The following is a 10,291-nucleotide window of genomic DNA, read 5'->3' on the forward strand; positions in this document are numbered from 1 at the left end:
GAATAAGAACTCCCAACATTGTGTCTTTGTAGCCTATCTTTGCTTCCATTTTACTCTTCAAGGCATTCACAACCTATATGCATAAAAGAACACCAAATACACAATATGAGACATAAACCATGGTAAAAATGATGCTCAATGCACGTAAAAAATATATAAAAATATGTCTACTCAAGCACTTATCAAGCACCCTCAAGAATCTTAGGATGTACCTAGTAGACATTAGAAGCAAGTCAGTATACTAAAGCATGTAGGGATTGCCCAGGGGCATTGCTCTCTTGTTGTTGAAAATTAGATCCTAGTCTACCTGATAGTTTTACCCTTATTTTTTTACTCTTGTTTAGCGATTCTTTCTACCAACCAATTCTTGACCTACAAGACATTAGAGCAGCAATTATTATGATAAGTCTAGTCCCTGTGGTTTGACAACCCTACCCCTCCCAGGGTACCACTTTATTACTTGTTATGATCCATACACTTGCCGAGAGTGCATCAAGTTTTTGGATCTATTGCAAGGGACTGGCAACTTTTAGGAAAATTATGATTCTAGTGTTCTAGTTTTGTTTATATTATTCATATTTGTGAATATTTCTTTTCCTCTTTTTTATCATTCATTCATCTTTCTTTTCTTATTTCACTTCTTAATCTTGAGCTCATCGTATTCTAACTTATCTTGTGAAGGAACAATTATATGACCCGAGGGAGTACATAATCTCTATCGGTAAGCCCTGATCCAGAAATAGAAAGAAATTTTCAACGAAGATTGAGGCAAGTCAACCTAATTGAAATTGGGATTGTGGAAGTTAGTATTAATGTAAGTAAAGAGGAAGAAATAGCCGGAAAACAACAATAAAGCATTTCAAATTTTGCCTGACTGAACTTGGAAGGAGTGGGGTCTAGCATTGTTCGCCCTCATGTTACAACAAATAATTTTGAGTTGAAGCCCAATTTTATACAGATAGCACAACAGATGTGCCAGTTTGATAGGTTTCAAGATAAAGATCCATATGAACACTTGAAGAACTTCTTCGAAATCTACGATACTTTCAAGGCGAACAACATGTCTGAGGATGTTGTTCGGCTTAGACTCTTTCCATTCTCTGTGCTAGGAAGGGCCAAGCAATAGCTAAATTCCTTGCTGCAAGCGTTATCACTACATGGAAGTAGATGGCAGAGACTTTTCTCATGAGATAGTTTCCTCCAGCAAAAATCACCAAGTTGAGGAGCGATATCTCCTCCATCCTACAGTTAGAGTCCGAATCCTTGTATGACAGTTGGGAGAGATAAAGGAAATGTTGAGAAAATGCCCATAATATGGAATAGTAGAATGGATGAAAATCCAAATCTTCTACAACAAGTTAAATTATGCTACCAAGCAGATGCTTGATGCAGCTTCTAGGAGATCCTAATGCAGTAAACAACCAAGTGCAGAATACAATTTGATCGAGGAAATAACAAACAATAGTTACCAATGGAGTTCTGAATGGAACAAGCAGATGAAGGCAGCTGGGATTTATCAAGTGGATGCCATTACTACCTTAGCAACACAAGTTGAGGCTATTACAAAGAGGTTGGATACTATGCAGTCAGTTTCTCAAACGCCAGTACCACCTTGTGAGAATTGGGGACACAGACTGATCCTGGGTGTTCATGATGAGTGTAATTCATATCGTGTTTCACTTACTCCCAATTAATTCTTTTGCTTGCCTTTTAGCACTTTTTGGATATATTTAATGCTATTATGGGTATATGTGTTCATCGTGCAGGAATTTATGGTTTAAAGCATTTCGGAGTGAAATCGAGGACAAAACAAGCAAAGAAAGCAGATTTTTTCTAAGTGTCCAAACCAAGCATGGGCAGAGCACGATCATGCTCTATCCCTGTGATTATCACTGTTTGAAGATGCCTGAGCAGTTGACCAAGCATGGGGGTGCTTCCAAGCCAAACACAGTCGGAGCACGGTTATGCTTCTTTCCTATGATTTTCTTTCAATTGAAGCACCATTTTCTCACAAGGGAAGTACAACCAGTGTGCTCTTTGTATAGTCCTACTCAAGTAAAGCATGAGCAAAGCATAGTCATGCTCTCCCCATGATTTTATCTGGTTGACACTTAGCTAATTCACTCAGAGTCCCACAGAAGAGCACGGTCTGAGAATAACCATGGTCACAGTGTTGAGCCCAAAAATTCCTTTTTAACCGTAGATCTAGGGTTTCTCCACATCTTTTGTTGAGAGGTTTTCTTCTCCATATGGAGAGAACTGATGAGGACGATGACCAAGCTCCACCGCACCTTTAAGGGGATCAAGGTCAAGTTTGAGGCACAAGAGAAGTGGAATTAGCTCATCCATAAAGCTTTCGAAGTTCAACTAAGAAGATTTTGTATAAGGGGAAGTCATGATTTCTCACCTTAATGCATTCATTTATTCTTCTTAGTTGTACGAATTCATGAGGGGTTAACTATACCATGGTACCTCGGGATGTTGAATTATGTTTCTTAGTCTACTTTGACTACTTATTTTTAATGTCTATGGAGTTCTGATGTGTTTTTGTGTTTATTCATGTGTTTGCATAACTTGGCATGCTTGATTTGCATAGTTACTGATAAGTGCTTGTGTGATAAGAATGTGAAGTATTTTTTCCATATGATGAGCATTACTTTTATCAGGTTTTAGCGCTAATATGTGTGCATTTATGTTACTTTCATGTGTATAGGGTTGTGAAGCTGAATGTTAAAGAAAGAAGCCAATGTAGGTCGTGAACGCACTATTTGGAGAAAATCTTGAGAATGTTCAAACGCGAAGTCATAAGTCGGGTTCAAGATGTAAGAATGTATGCCAACCTCCTTGTATTCAAGTTAGCACAATGATTTGGAGGGCCACAAAGACAGTCACATTCGAGTATCCCAGCTTGTGCATTAATAGCAAGATCTTCACCAATGAAGCCATTTATTGAAGAAGCAAGGCAATCTACTATATAACGTGTGCTCGTTTATGTTACCTCGATGAAAACATGGATTCGGAAGTGTTTCAGGACGTTACTGTAGCAGGTTCTTTTCATAGCTGGCCGAAAAAGTAAAGTTTAGAGAATCCACAAGGGCGTGTGGATGCCCGATTCTAGCCCTATTTAAGGCCGATTTCAGCCTCGATTTCAGGATTCTTTTCTCCATCTTTTCCCCAACTTGAGAGAGGGCTGCGACTGAGGTTTTGAGAGGTGTTGGCAAGGGATTTGGAGAGGTTCTACGCTTTCAACATCGTGCTCCATTTGGAAGAAGGTTAGTGGGAGAGCTTTCGTCAGCATCTATCCGGTGAGATGTATCCTAGGCCGGACAAAGGGACCTTTGGAAGAGACGAGGCTTCTTCACAAGACCATCGTCATGACTATCGAGGGGGTTTTCTATGGATTACTTGCTTTTACATTTGATTTCATTATTGATTGTGACTAGCTCCATGGAGAGCTAAACCCCCTAATGGATACTTGGATTTTTAAACCCTAGTATGTATTTGTTTTATTAAACCTTTTATTATGCTTTCATTAATTGATGCTTTAATTGAGTTCCAATCTTGAATGTTTGATTGATTGAATACTCCCTTAGAGTGACACTAGGGTTGAGAGTTCTTATTGGTAACCCTTGTGAGTGAGTGACACACCACGAGAGTTAGACAAAGCTAGATTGGAGAGGGTTGAGAGGGTGAGTCGAGAGGTAGCGGAGCGTCTCCTTTCTCCTCTAGTGTGATTTATCCTACCTCCACTTTCTTGAGTTCTTTGCGGTCATAGTATAGTGAATGGGCTAAGGGATGACCTTTCGCTTGGGCTTAGTTGCAGAGGCAACGGAGTAAAACGTTGAAGTGATTTTAGCACCTAGGGCTTAATTGTGACTAGGGACCTTCCACCTGGACCAAAGGGTTAGGTCTACATCTAGGAAGAGGATTTGTCACTTGGAATCCCTAGAACTCATTGTGATTCTGTATGAGTGCGAGGTGTTGAGATTGTTCGATTTCTCCTCTGGGACATTTATAGAGTCAGGCATAGTTGACCTTAGATTTGGGACCATGTATTGAAGGATCTCCATGACTCATTAATGCATTAGTTCATAATACAGGATTTTGCACTTGAACTGATCGTCCTAGGAGGAACAATATCCGAGTACCTCATTTATATCGATTGCCTTACCTCCCCTTTACTTGTGGATCTCTTTCTTGTCTCTTTTATTCTTGTTTACATTACATTTTGTTAACAAAACCATTATTCATATTTCACTTGTTAAGAAACAATTTAAGTATTTTTATTCCCTACTCCCTGCGGATACGATACCCACTCACCTGGGATTTTATTACTCGACGAACCCATGCACTTGCCGGGGAGTAGACATTTAGAGATACTTTGCACTTTGTTTTATTAGCTATTCATTCATTTATTCTATTTCACATCTTCTTTTTCTATCATCGTTCTGATTTGTTTTCTTTCTTTTGGTGCAGCTCTAGGTTATGACCCGAGGAAATCCTTCGACATTGATTAAAGGAGATTCAAAACTTGAACGTATACTCAGAAGAAGGGGAAAAGAACCTATGCAAGAACCGTCTAATTAAGCTGAAATAGAAGTTGAAGGGTCAGATAATATGGCAGAACAGAATGAGCAACAGAGGATACTTTCTTGTTATGCTAGACCCTTAGTTTTGGGTACACAATCGAGTATTATGCGACCCCGATCACAGCTCCGAACTTTGAGCTGAAACCGGCATTCATCCAAATGATTTAGCAGTCAGCGTAGTTCAACGGTTTGGCCGATGAGGATCCAAACAACCACATAAAGAACTTCATGGAAGTTTGTGATATGTTGAAGATTAATTGTGTATCGGATGATGCTATTAGATTGAGGGCTTTCCCATTCTCTCTCAAGGGAAGAGCCAAGCAATGGCTTCATTCCTTGCCCAAAGCCTCCATCACGACTTGGAATAAGATGGTCAAAGCTTTTCTTGCTAGGTACTTTTCTCCAGGGAAGTCGGCCAAGCTTCGCAATGAGATATCGTTGTTTGTACAGATGTAGTTGAAATCATTGTTTGAGACATGGGAGTGCTTCAAGGATCTTTTGCGGAGGTGCCCACAACACGGATTTCCGAAATGGATGATTATCCAAACCTTCTACAATGGGTTGAATCCGAGTACAAAGCAATTGCTAGATGCCGCCGCAGGAGGTACAATGGTGAGTAAAACCCCAGAAGAATCCTGACAGTTAATGGATGACATGGCCATGAATAGTTATCAATGGAATGCGCGGGAAAGGAAAAAAGTGGCCGGGCTCCATGAAATAGATGCGGTAACCTCTTTGGCGGCCCAAGTGGAATCATTGCGCAAGAAGTTAGACCTTCTAACTTCTAATAGGGTTGCGACCGTGACTACTTGCACCGGGTGCGGTGGAGGACATGCTCCATCCGATTGCCTGATCTCTATTGGTGATGCATCTTCGGTGTAGAAAGTCGACTTTGTAGGTAATGCAATGAGGAACCAAGGGAATCCATATAGCAACACCTACAGTCCAGGTTGGAAGAATCATCCCAATTTTTTATGGACCAACCAAGGACCATAAAAGGCCATGGCACCACCTGGTTTCCAACAACAATAAGCCCTGAACATGGAGAACCGAGTTTCAGGCTTGGAGACCTGAATGATCGATTTAGAGAAGGCCTTGACTAGATTTGTGCAATCGTTGGATACAAGGTTTCAATCAATCAAGGCTACACTTTGTAACCACATCTCTTCTTTGCACAATCTTGAGAACCAAGTGGGGCAAATTGTGAAATCTCTATCAGATAGACTACAAGGAAGCTTGCCGAGTAATACCGAGACCAATCCTAGAGAGCATGTGAAGGCGATCACTTTGAGAAGTGGTCATGAGGTTGAGGGTAGGCTTCTGAGTGAGAAGCCCAATGTAGATGCAATCGAGGTCATAGAGGTTGAGGAGGGAGCAAGCAAAGAGAAGGAGATGGTGGCCCCACCTTTCAAGCCAAGAATCCCTTATCCCTCTAGATTGAAGAATGACCAAGCGGATGAACAGTACAAGAAGTTCCTGAATTGGTTCAAGCAACTCCACATTAATATTCCTTTGTTGAGGCATTGTCCTAGATGCCTAAATATCCAAAATTCATGAAGGACTTGTTGACCAACAAGAGGAAATTGGAGGAGAGTGCCTCCATGATTCTAGATGCCTCTTGCTCGGTGGTCTTGCAAAAGAATATGCCGAACAAGAAGAAAGACCAGGAAGCTTCATCATTCTGTGCAACATTGGCAACTTGGGTAAAGAAATGGCATTGGCGGACTTAGGGGCCAGTATCAACATCATGTCATATTCCTTCTTTCAGAAGCTAGGCGTGGAAGAGCCTAGGCCCACTCGGATGACATTGCAATTAGCGGACCGAACAGTGAGACATCCGAGGGGGATCATTGAAGATGTGCTTATCAAAGTTGATAAATATATATTTCCTATAGATTTTGTGGTGTTGGACGTCGATGAGGATGCGGATGTTTATTTGATACTTGGTAGGCCATTCTTGCGCCTTCCAAGGCATTGATCAACAGGGACGGCGGGGAGTTGACACTGAGGGTTGGAGATGATAAGCTCACATACCGCCTCGCCGAAGCCTTGCGACATTCTCTTGACTTTGATGAATACATGCAGGAAATGTTTAATCTAGACCCGTACGAGGGTTTATTCGACCAAGATGTGGACAATGAAGAAGTAATGATGCTTGGTCTGGAGAAACAAGTACCATCTAACCCGAGGATCATGAAAACGGTGCTCCGGAAGATGAAGAGGGCAAGGAGATGGCACCGGAAATACCCCAAGGCTGTTAGGGATGCGCGCGAACTGAACAAGTTGGATGAACCTTTGTTAGGTGGTACCAAGACAAATAATTCCCTCTCTACCTTCAAGAGACTTTGCTCATCATGCTTTCAAGTTATGGGTAAGAGGGCAACGTTCATCTATGAACCCCGTGAGGTATGACAAGGTACGTCCAGCTTAGTGACGTTAAACAAGCGCTTCTTGGAAGGCAACCCAAGTGTTTACTATTTTCTTAGCTGCTAGTTTAGTGTTTGCATGAATAAAGTGTTTAGTGTTGCCATCTATATGTTTTGATGCATTGCTGTGTGTTTTCTTGTGGATATTTGATGTCATCGCTCTTTCATGTGGATTTGGCGAAGTTTTTGGTCTTGCGAGCTAGTTTCTCATGTTTTCACTAGTATATTTTGCATAATGGAGCAGGCTCTGAGTGTGTTTACATGTTCAGGAATTTTCTGTAGAGCCTGCAGAGTTTTTAAGGCATCCAGAGAAAATGCACGGGCTTGTGGAATTTCCAAATGCCCGTGGATTTGCACTGTGAGCTCGTCCAGAGATGGCACAGGGGTGTGGACGTACCCATGTGAATGACCTTGTGACACCCGCACGCCAGTGGGTAATTTTTGCACGAGCGTGTGGTTTCCTGCAGAGACTTAGCAATTTTTCCTGAGAACACACAGGAGCGTGGACTCGCCCGTGTGGGCGAACTTGTGGCAAATGCACGGGCGTGGGTATTTTCCGCACGCCCGTGTGGATCTTTGCAGAAAAGCTCTCCTCCATCCAGAGAATACACAGGGGTGAGCGCCTGGCCCTATGAATTGCCCAATAATGATCCACGCCTGTGCGGAATGTCCACATGGGCGTGCGAAACACTTAGAGAATTTTCTCGGTTGGACAGAGGAGCCAAATGAGCGTTCTGCTGCCCCTGTGGGTGGGCGCACGGGTGTGGATAATTTTTGCACGCCCGTGCAGATGCATTCAGAGACATTGTGTGTTTTCCCGAGAGCGCACAAGGGCGTGTGTCTGCCCCTGTGAAGCTCTCCCGTGGAGGCACACCGGCGTGGGTAATTTCCACATGCCCGTGCGGATGTACAGAGCGTCAAGAGGCGTGAGTTTCTTTTAAAGTCTCATTGTTACCCTTCATTTTCACACTCCTAATTCTTCTAAAAGCACACTCGCACTCTTCCCCGATCTCGTACCACCATTTTGGAAGGATTTTCATTGGTTTTTCTGGCCGATTCCATGTTTTATAGTTCAACTCGTCGGTAGGCCCTATGTCCTTCTTTTCTTCGCCAATTCTTGATTTTAATCGTTGGAACTGGATAATATTGTTTCATTTCTATAATTAGAGTGGATTTTCATGCTTAGAAAGAAGTTAGAAATGATTAAACAGTGTATTTTTGGATTTTTGAGGCGTGACCGTGCGGTTTTCACGCCCCGTGGATCCACACGGGCGTGTGAAAATTTCACACGACCGTACAAATTTCTGCAGGTTGTTTGATCGATTTTCTTTGAAATTTTGTAGATTATGGCACTCAGTCGAAGAAGCAAGCTGATAAACAGCTGTATGAGTCATCTCCTGAGCCTGAAAGCATGAGATTTGCTATTCCCGAGTATCAAGTACGCTTTGAGCGATTATCAAGGTTGAGATTTGGACAATCTCACCTTCTAGACACTAGTATATTGTGGGATATACAGCAGGGAGATGAGTTATAAGATGAGGTCGAGGATCTCATTTTAGTGGGTGGTTGGAGGCAGTTAATGTTGATCAAGTAGCCAGCCATTCGTGTACTTACTCTTGAGGACCTATCATCATTTGAGTTTAACAAATCTTATGCGCAATTTGACAGTATTGACGCCATTCAATTTAGAGCATTTGGGCATCACCATAGCATGAGCATTACTCAGTTTTCAGTTCGGCTCGGCTTGTATTAGGAGGCATTTACAGACACTAAGGGGCCATTTGGTTCGTGGTAATGACATATTACCACGTAATGAGATTACCATGGTAATATGAGTGGGAATGTTATATGGTTGGGAATATTGTGGTAATTTAATATAACCATGTTTGGTTGGAAACTCTTATTACCGGGAATAATTCATTACCGTGTTTGGTTGTCATGGTAATCTATTTGTTAAAATATACAAAGTTATAAGATTACCACGGTAATCCAAGACAGACACCAAATTTGGTGGTAATGGGATTACCACTTTCTTGGTAATATTTATAAGTTGGTAATGTGATATTACCATCTAGATTACCACTTGTGTAATGCCAAACGTGGTAATATTTTCAGATTACCACGTAACACGTGGTAATTTTTCTACATTACCGCGAACCAAACGGCCCCTATGGAGTATGCCCAGTTACCTACAGATTACCCTAGAGCCTTGACCCTACAGAGAGCGTACAGAGCATTGTGTGGTCAGGGCCAATATGAGCCTGGGGTGTCCAAGGCCAAGTGCCTTTCTCGTGGCGTATCGATATTCGTATGCCATTCTGAGCAGGTCGGTGAATGGCCGTGGTGATAACACTAGCATTTTGAGCCGGCAGGAGCTGTTGTACCTGTACTCGATGGATTAGAGCACACCGATTCATCTAGGGCACATTGTCGTGGAGTATATACGACATCAAGGACAGTACGCCAGATTAAGAGCGATCTTCTCGGGTTCCTACATTATGAGACTAGGTCAGGGTATGGGTCTCCTAGACGCGATTCGTGCGGCCGAAAAGATGAGTATACCTGCTACCCTAAGCTTGGAGATGATGAGATTGATGGGGATGATCCGCAGAGTCCAGTTAGGGGTGTATACTCTGATTACTCCTGCCCCAGAGGGAGCAGAGGGAGGGGATGATCTAGGTGAGGGTTCTCAGCCTGCCCCCGAGCCCCAGCCGACACCGATGAAGACCGAGGAACCTCCTTTGGCAGAGGAGCCACCCCCAGTACGCATGTTTTCACCATCTCGAGCCTATGATCCCTTTGAGAGGCTCAAGAATGCAGTGGGGGTGCTACGGACAAATATTGTTGAGGTCCGGGCTACACAAGCTGCGCAGTACAATAGAGTTTATGGCGCATTTCGACACATTACAGCAGATTCTTGAGCGAGACGTTGCCTCATCATTTGTTCTGAGACCACGGACTCCCCCTACTGCTCTAGCATCATCTTCTCCTGATCCTCCTGCACCTTTTGAGTATCCAGTAGCACCAGAGCTGACAACGGATGACACCGATATTTGACTTTATTTTTCATCGTTTTTATTACCTTTGCATTTTGTTTTGGACTTATATACTCAGAAAGGACTTTCCTTCTGAGCTTATTTTCATTTTGTTGTCTCGAGTTGTATTCATTGCTTCATCTTTTATATACTCGAGCTATTTTTGTTTTATTGAGCTTCACTGAACCCCCTCGTGTATGTGTGCAGATGGTCTTGCCAGTATGGAAACTGAGAACTAGTC

At 42.6% G+C, this 10,291-nt stretch overlaps 1 non-coding gene across 1 annotated transcript; it reads right to left on the reverse strand.

Annotated features, from left to right (window-relative positions):
* Positions 1-5,006: 5,006 nt before the first annotated feature.
* Positions 5,007-5,113, reverse strand: LOC120250768. The gene has a single exon (XR_005533106.1). It is a non-coding gene; the product is annotated as a small nucleolar RNA R71 (small nucleolar RNA).
* Positions 5,114-10,291: the final 5,178 nt, after the last annotated feature.

This window comes from Dioscorea cayenensis, chromosome 19, assembly GCF_009730915.1.
Source record: "Dioscorea cayenensis subsp. rotundata cultivar TDr96_F1 chromosome 19, TDr96_F1_v2_PseudoChromosome.rev07_lg8_w22 25.fasta, whole genome shotgun sequence".
NCBI classification, from domain to species: Eukaryota; Viridiplantae; Streptophyta; class Magnoliopsida; order Dioscoreales; family Dioscoreaceae; genus Dioscorea; species Dioscorea cayenensis.